The sequence below is a fragment of the Embiotoca jacksoni genome, unplaced genomic scaffold (genome assembly GCF_022577435.1).
Source record: "Embiotoca jacksoni isolate LCO1_2020_lvr unplaced genomic scaffold, fEmbJac1.0.p SCAF_5, whole genome shotgun sequence".
Lineage (NCBI taxonomy): Eukaryota > Metazoa > Chordata > Actinopteri > Embiotocidae > Embiotoca > Embiotoca jacksoni.
The window spans coordinates 2,269,087-2,290,989 of record NW_027185403.1 but is presented as its reverse complement, the minus strand read 5'-3'; the positions used below and the strand labels follow the sequence as shown (position 1 = coordinate 2,290,989).

At 38.9% G+C, this 21,903-nt stretch overlaps 1 protein-coding gene across 4 annotated transcripts in view; it reads right to left on the bottom strand.

Moving 5' to 3' along the window:
- lingo2 (leucine rich repeat and Ig domain containing 2) overlaps positions 1 to 21,903 on the bottom strand; it is a 200,557-nt gene that overhangs the window by 107,205 nt on the left and 71,449 nt on the right. Inside the window, exon 4 of one of the 4 annotated variants that reach the window (XM_069171240.1) lies at positions 10,634 to 10,698. The exons of the other annotated variants lie outside the window; for them this stretch is intronic. The gene's annotated coding sequence lies outside the window, so the exon portion shown is untranslated. The remainder of the gene's footprint in view (positions 1 to 10,633; positions 10,699 to 21,903) is intronic. 4 annotated transcript variants of the gene reach the window in all.

Genomic DNA, 21,903 nt, shown 5'->3' with positions numbered 1-21,903 from the left:
AGCTTTGTCCAAGTCAGCTGATGCGCATGAATAGAAAATGTCCTCCGTTATATGCTACAACTCATCTCCCCATTTTTTCATTTGAGAAAAAGGGGGACAAAGCAGGACACTATGTTCTCAGCCTCCCATTCTCCATGATTTATACTTCATGTATTTCCGCCTCTGCCACTGATAACTCTACAAACCTGCTCTTTCTGCTTTGCTGATATAAAGGAATCTTCACTCATGTCCTTATCAGTCTAGTGATATATGCATGTGTGTTTACATCAACTGTCAGATAGTTTGTTATTGTTTTATCTATACATTTTATAGATTTGTTTCTTCGAGACATCGATGATGGAGTTTCAGGTTGTTGCACGTAAAAGTAATAATGTCAGCTATGTAAGTAAAAGGCGAATCTTACATTTTATTTTCTGTCATTTCGCTCGAAATGATAATACTGCCATTGTCTTCACGACTGTACAGTAGAGTGCTGTCTTGTCAAAACAGTCCTTGCGACTGTTAATGTCACCATCGAAGCTAAAAATCACAGGTGCCTTCATATCTTTGTTGACTCAAATAATTCCATATTTAAAGATTGTGCCTATGTGAAACTCATTTTGCAACAGTTTCCATTTGTTTAGTCAGAGCCTTGACCACAGAAGTACTACGTTATCCATAATTTGCAGACTATGCATGATCTCCCTATCAATATTTTATCGCAGAGGGTTGAATCACAGTCTTAAGATTCAGAATGCACTGCAGATGTTTTGCACATGGAGAATTGATCATAAATAGTTTCTCCTTTTGGTGCCAAACCAAATGTGCCACACTGAAGTTGATAAACAAGTTCCTGACAATTGCAAAGTCAGATGAGTATCATATGCATCATAGTGGTCTCGTACCGTGTACTGTATTACATTATAATAAATAATAGTAGTGAACCAGTGCTGCTTTTGGCACTCATTTGACTGACCTACCACCAGTAAAAAATAAATTAACTAACGCCCTCTATTTAATGTCGTCTACGTCTCTTTATGGTTTGAAAATAGCCCTTTCTCTTCGTCTCTCTGCAGTGCCTGAGTAACTCAGGTGCTGTTCTTAAGTACTATTTTAGGGTACTTGTACTTAACCTGGAGTATTTCCATTTGATACTACTATATACTTCAATTCCGATCCACTTACTATTTGATCATTTTAGTTGTTTTTCAGGTGAAGCTTTGACCCGAAACACAAAAGAACAATATTTTAACACAATTTGTTTAAGATTAAACTATTGGTTTCCTTTCTTTTCAAAAAGCAATGCGTCATCAAAATCAAAGATAAGAGTCCTAAAACAAAAACAAAAAGATTTGTATCGAAACTTAGTTTTTACATCTTTCCTTTCCCAGTAATCATCTGACTACCCCTCAAATGTATCTGCTGCTCCTGGATATAAACTAATTCAAACTAGCTCCACCTGCAGCAGCTACAACAGCATCATGCTGCTGACACTCTAATGCTTCAGAATTAATACTCTAATTATGTAAATATAAAATATCAGTACTCAAAAAGAGGACTTTTACTTTAAGATTTGAACTACATTTTCCTGCCAATACTCACGTGCTTTGACCCAAGTAGGGTTATGCATGCTGTATTGGTCTTTGTCTGTAAGTGAGGAATCTGATCCTCCACCACTCTCTGTGCAACTGGAGCCTGCGCGGCTAAGATTAGCAGACCACGCTCACAGCTTCTTGTATCTGACCCCCTGGATGTACCTCCAGTGGCCTTTGACAATGTGGAAGAAAGATATGATGGGAGACAAAAGTACCCGAGAAAAGATTGCCTCTTCACTCCCCTTTTATTGATTCTGCTCCACAGAGAGAAACAAAAAAAAAAAAACCTCAATGTGGTTGGCGTCTGCCGAGATAAATCACACATTCCTTCTCAGACTCACTCTTTCATAAGCTCCTGCAAATGAAAAAAAAAAAAAAAACTCCATTCCCATGAAATAAATCCTTTCCCTGATTTATGATTTAAATGTATGTTTTCTTCGTGTTCAGTGCTGTCATTTGTTCACCAGAATAAAAAGAAATACCCCCACAGCTTCCCCTTCTTTCTATGCCACGTGCAGCTCTGAAGGCTCTTTTGTGAAGGGTTCTTTATTTTATTCATTTTTTTTCTTTCCCACAAAATGGATGGCCGCATACCTTTTTAACGGTCATTTTATTTTTCCGCCAGATGGTAGGTTGGAGAAAGACACCTTACACAGGAATACGAGGCAACGTGCTTATCAATCCATCAAGGTTTTTAAGTGTTAATTGGGAAAGTATCACTTAATTTGGTGCCGATTAGGACGTACTTAGACTGTAAAAGTGTTCCAAGTATATCACCCAAGAGCCATGGACTTAAGTTTCAAAGTAATCCATCTTGAAATAACACCAGAATTGTATTATATTAGCAATTCATAATTTTGGAGAGGGAACCAAAGTTAGGATCCAAATGTCATTGAAGAAGCCAATCACAATTTGAGAAGGTGAATAAATGAATGTTATCTAAAAACACACACACATGCATATAATTTCAGTATATCTCTATAGAAACTAAGCTATGGTCAGTTTTTTTTTTTTTCATATGTTCTAACCTACTTAAAATTTGATTGTCACTGTTGATGTCAAAGCATGTAAGACAGTAACTTGACCTTTCTGAGAGCACAGATTGATGTTAAAGATATTTTGAAAAAAGGAGAAAATGCATACTAAATAAAATAAAAAAATTAATAAAAAAACTTTACCTTCATGTGTGAGGCAAATATAAAAACCACAATGTATATACAGTGAAGGCAAACCACACATAGCTGACGCTAATCTTACAAAGAATGGCTGATATTCAAATGTGAGCACAGAGACGAAGTAATAACAGAATATATTGCAGTGAATTCAGTGTGAAATCTCTTGTTACTGTGTTAAGCGGGAGAGGCACTTCACATCGGTGGCTTTGTCGGACCTCTGACCTAAACAAAGAAGTGCACAGAAAGGAGAACGAGGGACACGTAGCATCATGTCGTGTCCACATTCATGACACTTGCGTACGTGCCGCTCTGAATGGATGGAACTTATTTCCTATTCATTCATTGAAAATATTGTACAACCTCGAAACGATTACCGCTTCAGTCACCCATTATCAAAATCTATCCCTCCTTTCACCTACCACGTTGACATTTCACAGAAATGGTGCATGCACATTTATTTTGCGTGTCAGAATCCATAACCACGCATGTATTACACCACATGTCCTAAGGTAATACATGAATAAGTTTTTCCTTACGTAGAAACGCTGCGATTGTTTTTCCGAGGCGTTCCGGTCCACTTCAATCATGAGGCCAAAACTGGGTAATTCAAATTTCGTTCTTCGCTGCGAGACACAAATGCACGCTTTTTCACCAGCCGAGTCAAACGCGGCGGGGATTTCGGAGAGGCGGCGCACCTGGAGCCGCTCGTGATTCAGTCTTTTTTGCTCAAGGGCATTCCACGGGAGATGGCTATATTTTGGATCCAAACGCTGACATTCCAATCAGGAGATGGTTCTGCTAAGCACCCAGCCATACATACCTGCTGCCCCCGTGTGATTAATCAAAAATATTTGACACATGCGGGTTATTCAATTATCCCTCATGCCAACAGCCAGGAAAAGTTCCCCAGAACCCCAGAGCTGACAAGTGTTTGCTTTAAGGATTCAAAAGTAACCAGAAGTGCAATTAAATAGGGCAGCGCAACTGCTGGCTTTTCTCAGCAGAGATTTGAATAAATATTTGATGATGGTATAGCATGTGGAATAGCACACATACTTTTGGCAGTATTACATGGTTTTTGCCGTCACAATAGCTATTGTGCGAGACAAACAAAGATACACACACATTAGCATGTATCTTGGTGGGGCTGTTGTGCCTTGTAGTAAAAAAAAAAAAAAAAAAAAAAGCCTTTGAATGGGGTTGAGCCGTCTGTTGCCAGTGCATCTGGGCAATACCACCTGGATGCGATTCTGTTGAAGTTAGGCGGCGAACAAATGTTTTCACCTGAATTAACATAAAGTGATCCATTTAGTGGTCGGGAAAACATAAGCTGCCAGCTCCGTTGTGCGCGTTGGCTGGAAAATGGCTTCAGAGCGCTGAGACTGGTGCAAAACAAAAGTAGCATATGGTCTTTGATAGATGGATGTTTCCATTTAGAGCCGCAGGAGTACAGATTTTTTTTGTAACACGGTTGACCTCTGCGTTAAATCAACCCCTCATTTACACCTATTCAGTTATTGTATGCGGGATGATGATTTGTACCAGTGTCACTTGCATCTTCATCATTGCTGTGGATACGTAGACTGTGAACAAAAGAAGGATCATCTGTCCATGCCATACTTGTCTTTGTCTTGAGGCTTCCTCCTGAGCTTATACAACCATGATTAAACTGCTCTACTGCACAACAGCACAGCAGTGCAACATGTAGAACAATAGTGTTAAAGATCTTCAAGTAACTATATGTTTAAAAGTAATCTGTTGCTTGTTTGTGTGTAAATTATATTTACATTATATACTGTTTCTTAATGCAATATGCTATAATTTTGATATGAAAGTCAAGGTATCACTACTTCTCTCGGTCTCTTGTAATGATTGATGCGATTGACTGCGAACTGCCTCCAGTTTAATGGTTTGTAATCAGAGACGTCGAGCTGCAACTTGTGTTGTGCCTCACCTGTTGTATTTCTCTTTCATTACTCATGCAAATTCTCAATGATTACAAATGAATACTGACACAATGACTCCCAGTTAATTGGCTGTAGAAGTGGAAACCATTATGGACTCCTTTTTCTTGCTTCTTTCAATAGGGGGCTCAGTGTGAGGAACCGGCGTGCAGGGTAGGTGCCAGAGTTGTTGTGTACTATATATATATATATAGAGAGAGTTGTTGTATATATATATATATATATACACCATTTCCAATTTGTAAAAGAGGAAGCTGCCTGGTGGCTGGGTAACGCTGTTGTTTCACACACTGGTATGCCAAAATAGTTGCTATGGATGTGCTCACTGCTTGTTTTTCTTTGAGGTGAGGTCACAAGCCCTGATTGTTCCAGACCTCCTGCGTAGCACCACATGAGGTCTCTTTTACAGAGTGCAAGAAAAAAAAAGAAAAAAAAAGTTCTTGCTCAAACAATAAACTCCAAAGTATTTTAGCTCGATTGCAGTTCTCCAGATCCATTATTATCGGCGTGATGTTGGAAATTGCAGTGAAATTATGTTATTTTCCTTTTAAACTAATTATATACACATTTGATCATACTTTAGTGCTAAGATTGACTTCCCGCCTGGTGTGGGAGAAATAACTGTTCTAACAATGCTTTTAAACTGAACAGTGCATTTTTATTTTTTAAATCTAATCACGTTAAGAAAACTGACATTCTGGAAATAGCATGTTAGATGTTGATTTGAAATGACCGAAAATAAAAGATAAATGTAAAACGTTCAAACCATATCATTTTAATCCAGCTAACTAGAGCAAAGTGACTCGGAGAATATAGTCCAAACACCCATTAATCCAGATGTTTCTGCTGGAATGCTGTTGAACATGTTTCCAGACAGGAGAAATGGTCAACATGCTGGTGCATATAATACTTGTGGGAGTGTGCACTCCCTTTGATCTATGAAATGACCCTTTAACTTTTATATCGCAGAGTACTTTTATAAACAGATAAATGTCAGTTAATGTTCCTGATTCCAATTTTTGGGTGAGCAGTATTTAAAAAAAAAATTAAAAAAAATCGTAATCTATGTAGAAGATTTGTTTTAGGATTCTGCAGAATGGAAAACAATGGTTTGAAGAAAAATCCATATTTGTATGAAACTGTTTTAGTATCCCCTTCTCCTTTTGTCTTCAGTACAGACACAAGAAAACATGAGAAAGCATCTGCCGAATAGTTGTTGTTTTTTCTTCAAATGACCATGATGGTTGTTTTTTTTAGCTGCACTACTTTCACTGAATTTGTATTTCAAATTAGACCTCAGTTATATGGACACAGCTTCTAGAGAAAAAAAAATATATCAAAGGGATCCATCACTGACCCCAATTTTCCAGGGCTACTTAATAATTCAGTTTGATCTGAATACATTTCCTCGCCTTTCACAGCAAATCCCACTGATTTGCCACAGAATCACAGTCAGTACTAATGAGAGGTGGAAGACTGAGACTCCTTCGAAGTCCTCACCGCACAAAATAAAGGAGAGTTTACGGAAGCTATTTCTTTATTCTAATTTGCTTTTTAGATGTTTGAGGAACACAAAATATTAAGATGGCAACTTTAAAAAAAAACGTCAGCATCTGATGCAAAGATTGAAGGTCTGTACATTAATCCTTCATGAGCAAACGTGTCATGAGGTTAGCGACAGGGGTTGGGCAATATTTGGCGAAGCTCCAAATGTATGGGCGGACTGTTTTCACCTTTGGTTATTTGCCGTATGAATTAACTCATGAATCATTCACAAAGCATCTATGAAGGAGCAGTATCGACATAATAAATAAATAATCTCACGGTGGCAGGCCTTTGGGTATGCGGATCGAGTAAATTGTGATTTTATTTTGTTTTCACAAAAATCATAAAACTGCCGGGCTGTGCCTCCTTCAGTCCTGGAGACAGACAGACACACAAATTGGTGGATGCTGTTTCTCTCCCCCTGTCCGTCTCGATGGGTTTTTTGCCAAGAGTGAGCTGGATGCTGAAGGTGTGCAGAAATGATCATTACTATCTATCGAGTCCTGCCTCCAACGCCATGGCAACGGAAGGCAACAGTGACCATGAGATGTGTTCCAGTAGCTGGCAGACTAAAAAGCACAGCCCTTCAAGGACTTGGAGTAAACAGACACATTTGCCCAATCGAGTGGAGCTGATAGGTGTTCCATGTTCAGGGTTTATAATTCATTTCAATGTACTTTGGCAACTCAATGTCAATCTACAAATCCTTGTCTGGGTGACATAGTATTCTGAAGGGAGCTAAAACCCCCATCTGACGTAATTAAGTAAGAACTTTCTCGCACATAAAAGACACTGCGAAACTGATGGAGCACATTTTTTTTTATCCAATCATGAGAGGGAACATTTTGTTTCGAGACTGGGGCCTCGACAAATTTTTTTTTTATGTTTAATGACTCAGACAAAAGTTACTAAGATCCATTCAAAGCAACCAAATCACAGTCTGGTATTACAAGACCCAAATACATTTTCTGAATATGCGGGTCTGACCACGCTCCATTGGGGATTGTTTCCACTACTAGCACCCTATATAGGAGTCGACCTCAGGATGATTTTGTAAACTATACGAGCAGCCTTTAACCAATCAGCATTGACCACCACATGACATCTGTTGTGTGCTGAAATTTACCAAACCGTACACAACAGAGACACTTCCCCAGTGTGAGGAGAGTGTAACGCCATGCTGGTAAATGACCGCCACAGACTTCGAGTAAATTTAAGGATACGGGGAGCTTTGTTCTTGTTCCAATTTCAATTCCTCAATATTTGTTAGTATTGCTACAACTGTTTGTTTTAAAACAGGCGCTTGACTTTAACATCATCAGAACTAGCCATGCCCTCTGGTCACTGATTAGTCAGCCCTTCAGAGTAGCTGAGTGAACCTTCATGCCAACAGGGTTGCAGGCATTAAACGCGGTGAAAACTGAAGCTGTGAGCGTCAGTCGGTTGGAGCCAAGCTAACCAAAATCGGGTATCCTTGAAACAAAACTAACTAGTGTCAAAAACGCAAAGTGAAAACAAGTGATGAAAAAAATAGTACAAACGTGGAACCACAATAATAGCACGTTCATTGATTGTGACAAAAAAAGACTAATACAGCGACTTAATTGTCCAGTCAAAGTGAAATATGTAAAGAGAATCCGTATCAAAATATTTGACATTTCATGAAATAGATACTTTATATTAGGACTACGTCAATAGTATATACAAATCACGCCCCATATAATGTAGATATAGGTGGACTTTGTATGCATGCTTTTAAAAATATATTTATCTGATTGCATTTTACTGCCTTGAAACACAGATCCCTGGCTGTATTTAAACTATGGAAATTGGACCGGTATAATTATCACAGAAAATCATTCCAAAACAAAGAAATTATATTAACCACAGGTAAAAGCAACCTTCAGATGACTGAAAATAATGCACTGTTCATTGTATCCAGTTAATAAAAATATTAAACTAATGACAAGCTGATGTATTTCAATGTTTTTGGTGAACTGTATTTTCCATCTGTCAAATCTTAATGGGATTTTGCCAAAATAGTGTTGCTTGTGTTCCATCTGTGAATTCCGTGATGAGTTATTTTGACGTGTACCATCATACTGCATGATTGAAATGTCAAGCCAGGACCTTAACAGGGACATGATGACATGACTGCCAGGGAACACTGATTTCATATTTTGCATATCAGAATAGAGAAAGAATTGGATACTTCAATCAAACCATTAAAATGAACTGGAAGTGCATTTGCTTTTTTTTTTAAATTTTTTTTTTTTTTTTAAATCATCTGGGGAAAATATTTTTTACAAAAATTAATCGGTTTATTGAATGACCTCTGACAAACATTAAACACCCTAATCATACTGATAATATAAAATCATTTATATCTTCTAGTTCATATCTCAAAATTTGATTAATTCCTCTTGATGACTTTTAAAAAAAGGTGAAGTGAGCTTGGCCGTCCTCCCACAGGTAGAGGTCTCTGCTGACTCCCTATTGCCTTCTAAATCATTTTTGCTGAAGGGCAGCAAGGTTAAGCAGGTTCAACAGAGCAAATAAATAATGAATTCAATAAGGGTAATTAAAAAAGCACATCACATGAGCAGCATACGACCTCACGGTCCCACACAAAGCCCTGCACTTAAAACCTCTGTGCAAACTGTGCAAAGTTATTTTCTTCTTTAAGACTCCCGTTATCTCAGCAGTAGTGGTGTGTACCTCTGAATATAACTGGAAACAGTTATATTCAGAGTTTATAATACCTTCAATCCCTAATCATGTCAATAATTAAACAGTGTTGAGACGAGCCGTATTGTAGTTATTTATCACTATCAGCCTTTCTTGTCAAAAGACCCTTGGTGTACGACCATGTCAAGAAAAGGCTTAAAAGTAATCTCAATGGTCTCTTATGTTGATTCAATTGATAAAGCTCACCATAAGCAACACATTAAAGTGTACCAAGAACAAAGCTAATCCCTAAATAACAATGCCGAAAGCATAACGACTGATGCAAATGACTGATTCCATTTCACCAAGGTTGTGGCAGCTTTACTTGGCTAATTGATCCCTGAGCATCTACTAAGGTTGACGCCAGATTTGTCTCTTTTTAAATGAAGCAATTGTAATTCACTGTATGCAAAATGTCACTCACATTCAGTACAAAGATATCCAAAGTATATGTGATGGGGTTAAAATCATTAAAGCACTACAGTAAATGCTACACATACCGAGCAATTTTCATACTTTTGACACCAGTGTGAAAATGTATAGCGTCCAAACTGCATCAAGAGTCTAAATTCATTGGCACCTCACAAAAAGCGTTTTGCTGATGTGATGGCAGATCGTGGTACATTCGGACGCTTTACGTGGCTCTATATCCCCCTCTGCATCATTGCTTGAAGTCCCAGTCTTTGGTGGGTACACCTGAATCTTGTTGACTCTTGGCAGCGTGACGGCCCTTTGTTACCGATTTCAACTGTAATTATCTACAATGACAGTTAGGTCTGGTTAACACAACTGCTTGCCATTAATCTCCAGCAGGCAACAGATTCAATCTATTTACAACTGCTGTGTACACGCTGCCCCAGATGCACCGAAGAGCCCCGGCTCATTATATGATCACACTACACATTTCATGCTACAAGTACATGTGTGCAAATCACTGACGAAGACTACGGTGGCTAGAGAGATAGAGAAAACGGATAAAAAATAATAATAATTGCCTTTGAAACGTAAAGAAAACATGTCACTGATGGACAGTCATCATACTGTACATACAGAAGTGGTACACAAGATCACACACTACATTAAAGCACCAAATCTTAGTTTAGAGATTTTGGTTTTTAAAGCCAGCACTAAGAGACAATGCAAACAATATCAGTATGAAGTACAAATAGCCAATCCTCAGAGAGAAATTAAGACAATAACTATGATGCTAGAATTTTAATTAAATAGACTTTTGGCCAGTGCCCATATCGAACATCAGAATCAAAGAGTCCTGATCAGCAAGACTGGAGGTTTCTGTCCAAACCACCAGTTTAGACTGAAATTAAGCGCTAACACTAATTCTATACATGTATTTGTTGAGTTGTATTGATACATCTGTTTGCAGTGCAATATGCTGCACGTGCATCACGCATTTACATGACTCAAATTAGACTGGGAGACCAGGTTGAGTTCTTTTACGTACTATACTTGCATGAAATTGTTTAAAAGTTTGAAAACATCATCAGATCCTCACATCCAGCGAGTAGTCAAAAGTGTACATACCATAGTGTGTGATTATAATTGGAGGTCTTCGTCTGTATTCTGCTGTCTGTATCATACTTCTCAAAGGGAGAAAAAAAATCATGCGAACATGAATGACGATGCTTACCGTGAAGGTGAGCTCTATCTGGTGTTTGACTCGACACCTCCGGGTCCCTGACACCAGAACAGACACTTAAAAGTCAGAAAGGACCGAGTCCGAAGAAGAAGAAGAAGGAAAAAAAAAGAAAAAAAGCTTAAAATAGGTGCTGATGCCAATGGGCTTTAGCCAAGATGATGTACAGAACAGTTCCTCCTGACTATGTTAAGACGGTAGTGGGAGCTGTGTGAAAAGCCACAGCAAAGGTGTAAAGGCATAGTTACATTTTCACAAAGATTTTTTTTTTTTTTTTAAACTCATTTCATTATTTAAATACACCAAAATAAAGATGAAGCCTCTTTCAAAAAGGTGCTATTCTCATCTGCTTTAAGCCTTAAAGAATAAATAAATGAATTGCTGGAGCTACTGAAAAGGGGGGAGGGGGGCCTTAAGGAAGGGGAGGGGAGAAATAAAGTCTCCCTGAAGTGAATGACCTAAAGTTGACTCTGGATAGAAAGAGAGAAAAAAGAAAAGAAAAATAAGTTGCTTGATATGTTGGGTTTTATTCCTCATGATTAGCTGTCAAAGCTCATTATTATTTCGACTGTTTATATTTATATTATTACAGGGCTTACGGCAGTATTTCATTTCATTTCTGCATGAAACAGTAACTTAATGAACATACAGAGAAGTTCAATTTAAAAAACAATATTTGCACTATTTACGGTGCACCGTATGTCAACAAAGTAAAGCATAATTGTTTAGGATCCTAATATTGCATTGTAACACTGCTAGTCATACAAATAACAATTATTTTCATTATCAATTAATCTGTGAATGATTTTCTTGGTTAATCAAATAGCTGTTTGGTCTTTAAAGATCAGAAAAGGGTGAAAAATGTCAACCAGCATTTCTTAAAGTCTGAGGACACATCCTAAAACATCTCATGTCACCACTAACAGTCCACAATAAAAAAAATATATGCAGTTTATTCATTGAGACGAAAGTAACCAGAAAATATTCACATTTAAGAAACTGGAATCAGAGAATTCAATTTTTTTGTAATAAAAAAAAAGGCCTCGAAACAATTGCTCAATAATCAAAATAGTTGGCGATTAATTTTCTGTCAATCAACTTATCGCTATAGCCTCAGTTTATGCGACAGTGCCCCTATTTGCGTAGGCCTGATAAAGACATCACAATCAGGCACAGCCTGCACACAGATCTCTCCCACTCCTTGCAATACATTTCCACATACGTGTTGACTCCGCTTGGCAGCAGTGTTAAAATCCTTTTTCAGTCGAGAGGGGGAACGTGTGGGCGATGCCACTTTAGCAAGGGATGGGCCAGATAAAAGTGCGCAAACATGCTTTTGTTGCTGGAAGCAGGTCTCTCACAAGTAGAGAAACACAACTCATTTTGTGGATGAATCACTGCAATCAGAATTAATTGTGAAGGTGTACTTCATGGGAAAACACACCATTGGCTTCAGTGTTATAATGAACAGTTGTGTAACCCGAGTACATTCGTTTGCGCTGATTTGCAGATGTCAGGGCTTAAAGGCAAAGTGCTGCACTGTTATGATCCTAATAAACACAAGCATTGCAGTTCAAAAGAACCCCTTCAAGATTTGCAAGTCAAAGTGAGTGAAACAAGAGAGACAAGAAATATATTTGTTCCAAATATATTCACAGAATTCACAGAGCTATTCAGTTTAGAACTCGTAGTGCTGACTCATACACAGGATCAGCACAGTACAAACAACGCTCTTCTACATCTGGCCTCAGCACAGACTGTGTCGGTCCATTCAAAAGGAACTTTAGAAAGCTCTCACAGGTGTCAGCAATATGTTGAAACCACGAAAGATGAGTCGCAAACCAGTTTTAAAACAATCCAGATTGATTATCTCCTTAAAATGTTATTTCTCAGGATATCATCTCTCATCTCAAGAGTGAGCTGCTGTGTTTGTTGACATCACGGCACATTGATATTCAGGTTTGTTCATAGTGGAACGCTTTTATTTTTTTGCCCTTACATTAGCTACATTGCGTAACGCGCGTGTGTTATTGTCCAATGAATGACCAGTTGCTGGGGCACATTTACTTGGGTTTCAATTTAAAACGGTAGTAAGGGATTTTGATTCACATTTTTAAATTTCCTCGTTATACGACGTGAGACAGGAATGAGAACATAACAGGGACATGACAAGTTGTACTGGGAGCTTTGACTCAGCAGAATACTGACACTATGATGGATGAGGATTTTTAAAAGTCTGCCTCAGTGAGCACGAGCACGGAGGCTGGCGATAATAGTTGTCAAGATTGGATAATTAATATAAAAATAGTGCGTCATCAATCCAAAGTCAGGATATTATATCTTCTCTGACACATTCAGTCGTGGAATACAAAAACAATCGGGAATGTGCAAATAACACACTGTGATGGAAGTGATGTGATGCACGCGTGATGTTTTTTTTCCCACCAAGCAGAGTACACTAAGAAATAATAAAAAAATAAAAAAACTGCAAACATGACCTTTGCTGTAAAGTAGTTTATATTTCGCCAAAAAAAAAAAAAAAAAGGAAAAACAACATGATCACAGACCCCGAAGAAAAGAAACATTATGTGCTGTATATATCTATATGTCAAACATAAAAACTCTTTAGCGAAAGAGACGGGACGTGTTTAAAGAGACGAATCAAATTTGGCTTTTAACGAACACAAATCTAAAACTCATCACTCAAGTTATGCTCATCATCTAAATGTATTTGAAATGAGCATATTGCCAAGGCACTCACTTACCAAGCCACTCAGAGTAATTAACAGATGGAAGAGCGGCCTGTGGTGTATTTTCAACAAGTAGTTCTGATGTAGATTTTAATTACTGACAATTTCCCTCCTATTAGTCGTGTTTCAGTTTGAACAGATTTTGATTGGAATATGTAGGTCTGCTGTGTCCTCGAGAGACAACTGCAACGCCGGGCTCAATTCGCAAACCCTTGTTCTCAGTCATGTAACGGTACAATGACTCGTCGACATCCGAATTCCAGTCTGAATTTTGGTCTACTTGGTCGTGTGTGAGTTTCTATTCTGTCAATCGTGAGGCCCTTATGAAAAGCTGAAAGAATATTTCGGTGGAATTTGGTGGCTTCAAAATGTAACAGCCACTGAAAAAGAAGCAATTTCAACTTGCTGCAGCACAGAAATGGATCCTATACTTCTCAAATCATTACCAGTGTCTACTGCTTTCAAGTTCTCAGCCTTCTTCTTTTTTTTTTTTTTTTTTTTTTATCTCAGATCTGAACATGAAACGTGGACTGACAAAATTTTCATGTACCAAAGCAGGGAAACTGTTGGATTCTGTTTATCTTCTGTTCTCTTTTTCCATTTATCTCAGTTTAGCTGTGGTGCGTCATTAAAGTCAGATGTTTACTGAGCAGGTACGCTAAAACCGACAGACAATCTCAATGTTTCCGTACTCATGTAAACTGACAAACATTGTATTCACATAATTGTTTCTTTGGCTGGTTTCGTGTGCAGCCACGTTGGTATTTTAAATGAACCTCTGGCAGCGCTGAGAAGAGTCAGAATCTCAGATACAGATACACTTCTAACTTCACAACCTGTTTGCTGTATCTCGAGTATATCATAGAAGACATGCAGGATTATAGACACAATACATTCAAATACAACTTGAATCAATAGTTTGTGCAACTTACAGAAACACAGCAGAAGCCTTGACCATCAAACACCCGACAACTGCTTCTTAAACAAACAAAGCCAGTGTGAAAAGTCTTGTGTGCTGAACCAGACATCGACCATCCCCCTCTGACCCCGCCGGTCTGCCCTCAGTTGCTGTTCCAACTCACTATGAACACTGCTTTTGCCATTCAAGTGGAGGAGTACAGTGTATGGGTGACTGGAGGGGTATAAAGTTGGGTTTGCATGTTATGCTCTGCTACCATGAAGGTCTCCAACTTGCAATAAATGATCATAAATCCTTGGATTATTTTCTCAATCAGTGTAAACTGTCTCCAAGTTGACACACTAAAATTCTTAGTTTTGTCCCACAAACAGTCTGAAATCCAAAGAGATTTAATTTCACTGAAGATGAAGACGCTAGAAAAACTCTCAAAAAGCCTCAAAAATTGCAGCCATTAACAAGAACACCACTTATTATGTTGTTGCACTCGAGTTGTCTACCTACCATTTCTTTCACCCTGAAGTCAGTTGCACTCTTCACCCTTTGGTCGAGGAAAAAAACAAAACGTGAATGAAATCGTTGGCAAAATTCTCCGCCATTCAAACTGAACTGCCACCGAGAAGGAATGATAACTAAGCCAATACAACGACAACTGATCTCACTCTATTCAAAGACGAAGACTCCAAGGTTGGGTTGAAACCTAGAAAGTGGATGTTTGGGTAACACTATTTTGTCAAGTCATACTATTTCCAAGGTCTAGAATGAATGCTCACCAGACTGTATAATCTTTTTAAGATCAAGCTAAAATGTGACAAATCAGTGAGACAATAGTTGTCAAGCTGCTTCACGTCTGGAAGTCTTACGATATTCTGCGAGCAAAATCACTGCTGAGTAATCCAATAGTGCCTCAAACAATTTCGCTTTTCTGCGATGCCGTTTCACGATTAAAAGGCAATGTGACATTTAATTAACAACAAAACATTTGGTGAGCAAGCCTGCCCTTTTCCAGTATAGCCTCGCTTCACACTCGTATGCTTAAACACATTCACACATGAGAGCTTCGTAGAGCAGCCACCGACTTTTACAGATGGAGGCTGAGCACTTTCCCCAAGTGCACCTCAGCCGTAGTGGTGTGTACTTCATGTCTAATGGCAAATTTTCAACATCAGAGACAGAAACTGTCCAGTACCGGGCCTGGCACCATTAGCATACTGCCTCCAAACACTGCTCTTCCCTCTTTCCGTTTGTACTTAGCCTGTTACCTTCTATCCCCCTTCTCCCCTTAACTGACTGGAGAGAGCTGAGAGGCGGTGGCAGGGATCATTACATCACAAAACACCCTGTGGCCATTGTCCTCAGCAACTGCCACACAACATTACCACAGCGCTCTCCACAAACAAGTGGACAGGTCGTGTGTGCCACAGCACAGACACAGGCAGGGAAGAGTTGGAGAGAGCGGGAGGGCGATGTTAAAAAAAAAAAAAAAAGATGAAATCACGAGAAAGACGAGGAAGAAACGGAATGGGAGATCAGAAACTGAGAGGAGAGCTGAGGAAAAGAGGGACCGTGAGTCCCCGGGGTCCAAATCACAACTATTCTCATGCGGAAATACTTGACATTTGTGTTTCCATGACCCAGATAATGTTTGCTTGGATATCGAAAGATTGCATAAAGTCAGAGGTCAGGGATGTATGGTGAGTGTCAGACTGGTCATCGCCACTACAGAGCTGTCTCTCTTATTACCAGAGAGGCCTGACATTTCTGTCTCGATGTGATAGCAATGAGTTTCTACCCCTCCACCCCCGCCCCTCGCCACATGGAGGATTTTATACAAACATGACCTCTCTTGTTGGTTTAGAGGAGGACAAGCCCTCGCTGGTTGTATTGCTTATTTTCTTTAGTGTGCTCTCACCCTTTGTGGCTCCTCAGGGGGGCTGGCTGGGACCATCAGAAACAACTCACTGAATACGCACACGTTTATAAATACAAATCATTATGTTCTCTCATGTAGTTTGTGCCAACGGGATTAATAACATTCATTCTGGGCGAGTATTCAAGCTGGGGATATAAATGCATGCATTTTTGAACTGTGCGCACGTATTGTACTGACATACTGTAATGTCAAGAGATTAAGGTATTAAAAGTAAAGTAAGGATGCTGTATGAGCACCCTTTGCCTTTAAAATATCACTAAACTCCTTTTTACACCGTTTTTCAAGGTACTTGGCAGATATTTTGTTCCAAGCGTCTTAAGATGACAACCTGCCACAGTTGTGGAGATTTAGGTTGTCTCAGTTGTTTCTGTCTCTTCGTGTCATCCCAGACTGAGTTGATCATGTTCAGAACAGGGCTCTGTGGGGACCACCATCATCTGCTGCAGGATTCCTCGGGCTTACTGTCGCTAAAGGTTATTCTTTATGACTCTGGTTCTGCGAATGGGGTCGTTGTCTCATGTTGCAGAATTAATTTAGGACCAATCTAAGCTGACTGGAACTTTTGCACAGCACATTATTTAATGTACTATATATATATATATATATATTTTCATTAATTCTCTTTGGTCTGTAAAGTTTTAATTTGAAGTGTTTCAAGGAATGACTAAAATCTCAAAATTCGAGCAAAAACAAAAAAAACATCCCATTATGTCGCGCTCAAATGACATTTCAACGTCTTTTTAGGAAAACGTTAATCTGAATATTCACATGGTAGAAAATGCAATACACAAAATGCATGTTGTCATTTCTCGAGTAAAAATGCCAAACTTCTCAAACATGAAGATTTGATGGTTTTCAGGGTTTTAAATAATTGTGAACTATTAAGTATTTGTATTTTTGGCTCTTGACAATAGAAAAATATGTGAACAACACAGAAAATGAGCTTGTCAGTTTTAGCTGAGACCTTTAACTACAGTGTTTTGATATTTTATGAGTAAAATAAGTCATCAAACATGCAACTGGTATGGACAGTAATCATTAGTTGCATCCGTGAAGACAACATATCTTATATATTATAAAACACCAGTGTAAATACCTAGTAATAGTAGGTGGAACAAAATAAGAACAACGATTACCTTGCAATGAATATTACCTTTATGACGCATTGCTAAAGTTTTTTGAGATATAATTAATACACTCTGTACTGTGTGTGTACTTACTTTATGCTTGAATTTAACAACACACTACAGCCTTCAGATAAACATGGTGGCATAAAAAAAATAAATAAAAAAAAATCAAGTGCATAAGCTCAATAATGGCAATATTCAACGCAGAACTATTGGACTGGAACCATTGTGCTGAATTGGATTATATTGCACATGTTTTGCTGTAATTGTGTGCACCTACTATAGAAGAGCTATGAGCTCATATATTTCTTCAGGAAATATGTTCCCCTCCGTGGAATTCCATATAAAATACGGGCAGGCGAACATATTGTGGAGGGCACAGCTCCACTCTCTGGTTTGGTCTCTATAAGTGCAGCAGCAAACCTCCTCACTAAACAGCAAAAGCAAACAACAGAGTACAAATACGTCTTTGCTCTCTGTAAACATTAAGAGAAATACAAAGTTAGGCAAACACCGAGTTGAACAAACTGGGTATGACAACAAACAAGTTGGCCAAATAATGTCAAATAGGGAAAACAAAAGAAATAAAGGGCAGGGAACAAACAAGGGTGAGCCAGACTTGCCATAAAATAGAGTTCATGTATAATTCTGCACAGCGACAAATGCAAATAACGTGTCTCATACAAATTTCAGACAGAAATACAGGGGAAATGAGGAAATAAATAAATGGGGAATAAACTGAGAACGGGGCGAGGCAGAGAAAAAACTTCAAATGAAGGAGGAACTGAGGAAAAGCGGAGCATGCATATCTGGCGTCAGGATGGATTAGTATAAACATGTTCTTTTATTGCCCAAGAATACCGAATCACATCCTTGTGTCCTGTTACTGAAGCGGTGCTTTGTTTCCTCATAAGAGAAGAAATCACTCAAGGTGAAATTATCCGATTTTTTATTTTTCCATAAACATTTAGACGTACGATACAATATCTATATGTAATTTTTTTTTTTTTTTGTCTAAATATGCTACCCGTGTATAAAAAGCTATCACTCTAACAGGTGATTGTTTCCCTATTATATGGCCTTTTCGAAAACATGAATGTTTCATGGATGCAGCACCCGCAAAACCGGTTATTATTTAATGTGGTCTTAAGTAGATGTGCATAAAAGACATATTCAAGACTGATATCGGGCAATTTAGACACAAATATTTCATGTATTTGACACAATCAAACCGTGAGAGGCGCAGCGGCAAATCTAAGGGGTCATGAAATGATTAACAAAACAGAGGACGAAACACCATTAACTGCAGATGCTGCAGCACTCTCACATAGGCAACTGCGAGTGGTACCTCAACAAATTGATCCACGATTCACAACCGACAGTGCTCGCGTACGTTCCCCATGCTTGTGAAAGATGCTGCTCGGGGGTGTGGGGGGGGGGGCTGAACTGGTTATTCTGTGCAGAACCAACAGGGCTTTGCTTAAGGAAAGAGAACACTGCGTTGTATATGGTGCAGTGTTGCATCAGTGAAAGCATTGACTCGCCTAAACCTGCTTCAAAAAACGCCTTGAAATACACGATCGCTGAACACCTATACAACACCTCCCACTCGTCCTCCCCGCACCCTGTAGCTGACAGAGTCACATGTTCTGCCTCGGCTGTCTCATCGCACAGATGGGTCTCTGCGCATTTTGCCGTTTTCAGATCCTGACGTGTGGTTCACCTGTGACTTTAGGCAACAGACACAGTGACGGATATCAATCATTCCAAAATCAATTCTAATTCACAAAAGGTCAGCTTCGACATACTATCTGCGGGGGGAAAAAAAAAAAAAAGGCAAAAGCTAGGAACATTTTGATTTTATAAGGTAATCGAATTATGTACAATGTTGCCTCTCCTTTGTCCCAATAATTGCTTAAAACAGACTGGGCTTGTATTTATAGCAAAACTATAAAGAAAATCAATGTCGCAAACAGACCCATCTCCCATTTATAAGCTTTCCGTGTCGTCCTATTTGTGGAACAATTTGTCACCACCACTTCGTGCTGCAAACACCTCTGTAGCACCCATCAATAAACCATCCGCTGTCACACGCTGGGCCACGCTATTAACGCCCATCTTCATGGTAATCTTTCAAAGGCATCTTTGATGGGGGTTCTCTATTTCTTTACAGTTTGGCCTGCAGGATACGTCCTGCGGCGAATGAAAGAAAGCACTCCCACCTCCCTCTAAATCTCTTCCTTCTGCCCAAGATAAGAGTGGAATTGAGTTATTGAGCAGACAGTTTAAGATATAAGCTCTCGCTAAAGGGGTGCTCAAAAGGAGCCACAATAAGAAGAGATTGAATGCTTTTTTTTTTTTTTTCTTTCTTACAAGGGGAACCCGCCTCGTCCTCGTCGTTTGTCTTCTGCAGTGCTCTTATTATCCACTAGTGGAAAGGCCACAGTAAGGGGGCAGGAGCACGCGCCACACTCGGGCTTGCACTGTGACTGAAATTGCGTAAATGTGAAGGTTATGATGTTGAGACCTATTCAATAATAAACATTTTATCAATTCTTAATTTGCCTGGCACCTGGTACATGTACCCATTAGCCACAGTACATTGATTTGAGTATGCAGGGGGCCAATAAAATACTGTAAACAACCCATGAGGAAGGGCATGTAACAACCTTAATCACAATTACAAACGCTGCTACAAAAGGTGGGTCATATTTGGTCGAATGCCAATAAACGGGTCTCGTCATCTTTAAAGGTGGGTTGGCATTCAGGGCTATGGTATGTGAGATTTCTGAGCAACATTGGAACCAAAAAGAGACGCCAAATGATCTGACAGTGCAGGAGCATTAGTTGAGGAGAATTTGTTAAATACACCAAAGGGGAACGAAACACCATTAAAATGACTTTTATTCTACTGACATTAAACTGTTAAATAATCTAGTTAAATGGCCTGTAACATGCGATACAATGGAAACGGCATTTAGGTGCCGCGAGCAAAGTCTATTTTTGCTACAGTTTTTGCTAAAAGTTATGCTGCCCTAGGGATGAAAATATGCATCAAAATGTACTTATGCGCTCGTATAATTTCAGTCAACAGTGACAGTCCTGTTCTCTACCGAGGTCACAGTGACAAATTTCTTACATTTATTCTTCCTCGTGAATAGTCCTGGACTCTGATACGACAATCAGCAACAGAGTATCACACCAATTAGATACTCAGAGTGCAAGTATCATTATCTTTATCCTGTTCAATTTCCATACTGATAAAGAAGTGGAGATTTAATGAATTAGTCTGAGCACAGAGCAGTCTGATTGGCTTAGTAATGCAGTATCAGATCGCCTCAGCTGGTCTGAGTTTTAAATAGAAATGTCCACTCAAACCTGTACGAATAAAAAAAAAGGTGCCGGTGCTACTATAATCATTGCTTTTAAGCTGTAACTCCAGCACCAATGTCATCCTCAACTGAGAAACTATTGTAGAAATCAACTTGCATAATCATTAAAGGAGAATTAAAACATATTTAAAATCAAGAGGCAGGCTACGAAAAGTCTCTTTGGTACTCCAGTCACTTACAGGAGACAAGGTAATAGCAGCATTGATGCACCAACTTTCCAGAAAAAAAAAAAAAGAGGCGGGTTAAGAGCAGCTGAAATTCAGAGATCCAACAATCGAAAGAGGTGGGGGGGGGGGGGGGGGGGGACTGTGTGCATGAATCCAATTTAGCCCTAAAAAAAATAAAAATAAAAAAAAAATAAAAAAAAAAATGCCATGGCAGGTGTTAACGCAGCCTGCTAGTGGAGATGAAGGCGACAGAACGGGGGGTGATGCTGGCTCTGGTGCTCAGGTTGTGCCAGTCAAATCGTGATGAGAGAACCACGTCCACCATTTTCTGCATCCATAAACATGAATTTAGTTCACAGCCTCGTATGGCATGGCTGTGAGAACCACAGTATTTCTGGCGAAATGACTGAAGTCAATGAAAAGGCAGAGACATACTGAGAGAAAGCAGAAGAGGAACTGTAACATTTCTGTCGTTCATGATATTCAGAAACTATCGGTGCTAGATAAATCTACAGGAGCGAGAAGATTTAGTTGTTTTTTTTATAGCTTTTTCAATTCATTTGGTGTATTTACACCTTTTATTGTCAACATAAACCAAAAACTAATGAGAATTCTTGCCTTATTTGGAAAAGCTTTTTGTTTTTTGTAATTTATTCTAAACAGCTTACAGATTTATTTCTCCTTGGACAGATGTAACATATTTTATTTATGGATATTATGATAATGCTGTAATTACAATTGTTGTAACAAAAGCACTTCCATTCTTCAGAACTAATTTGTTCTTCACAGTAAAAGAAAAAAGTGCAACAGAGATTGGGGAAGTGGAAGAAGCCCCGCTTTAACAAGGTAAATTAGCTGCATGAATAAGACATGTAATTTCCAACTTCCAAATATGTGTTTCTTGTAAGTGACAAAAGCTGTGATCAACCAGACGCAATAGTGTATGAAACTAAGAAATACATCAGAGTTACTGTATAAT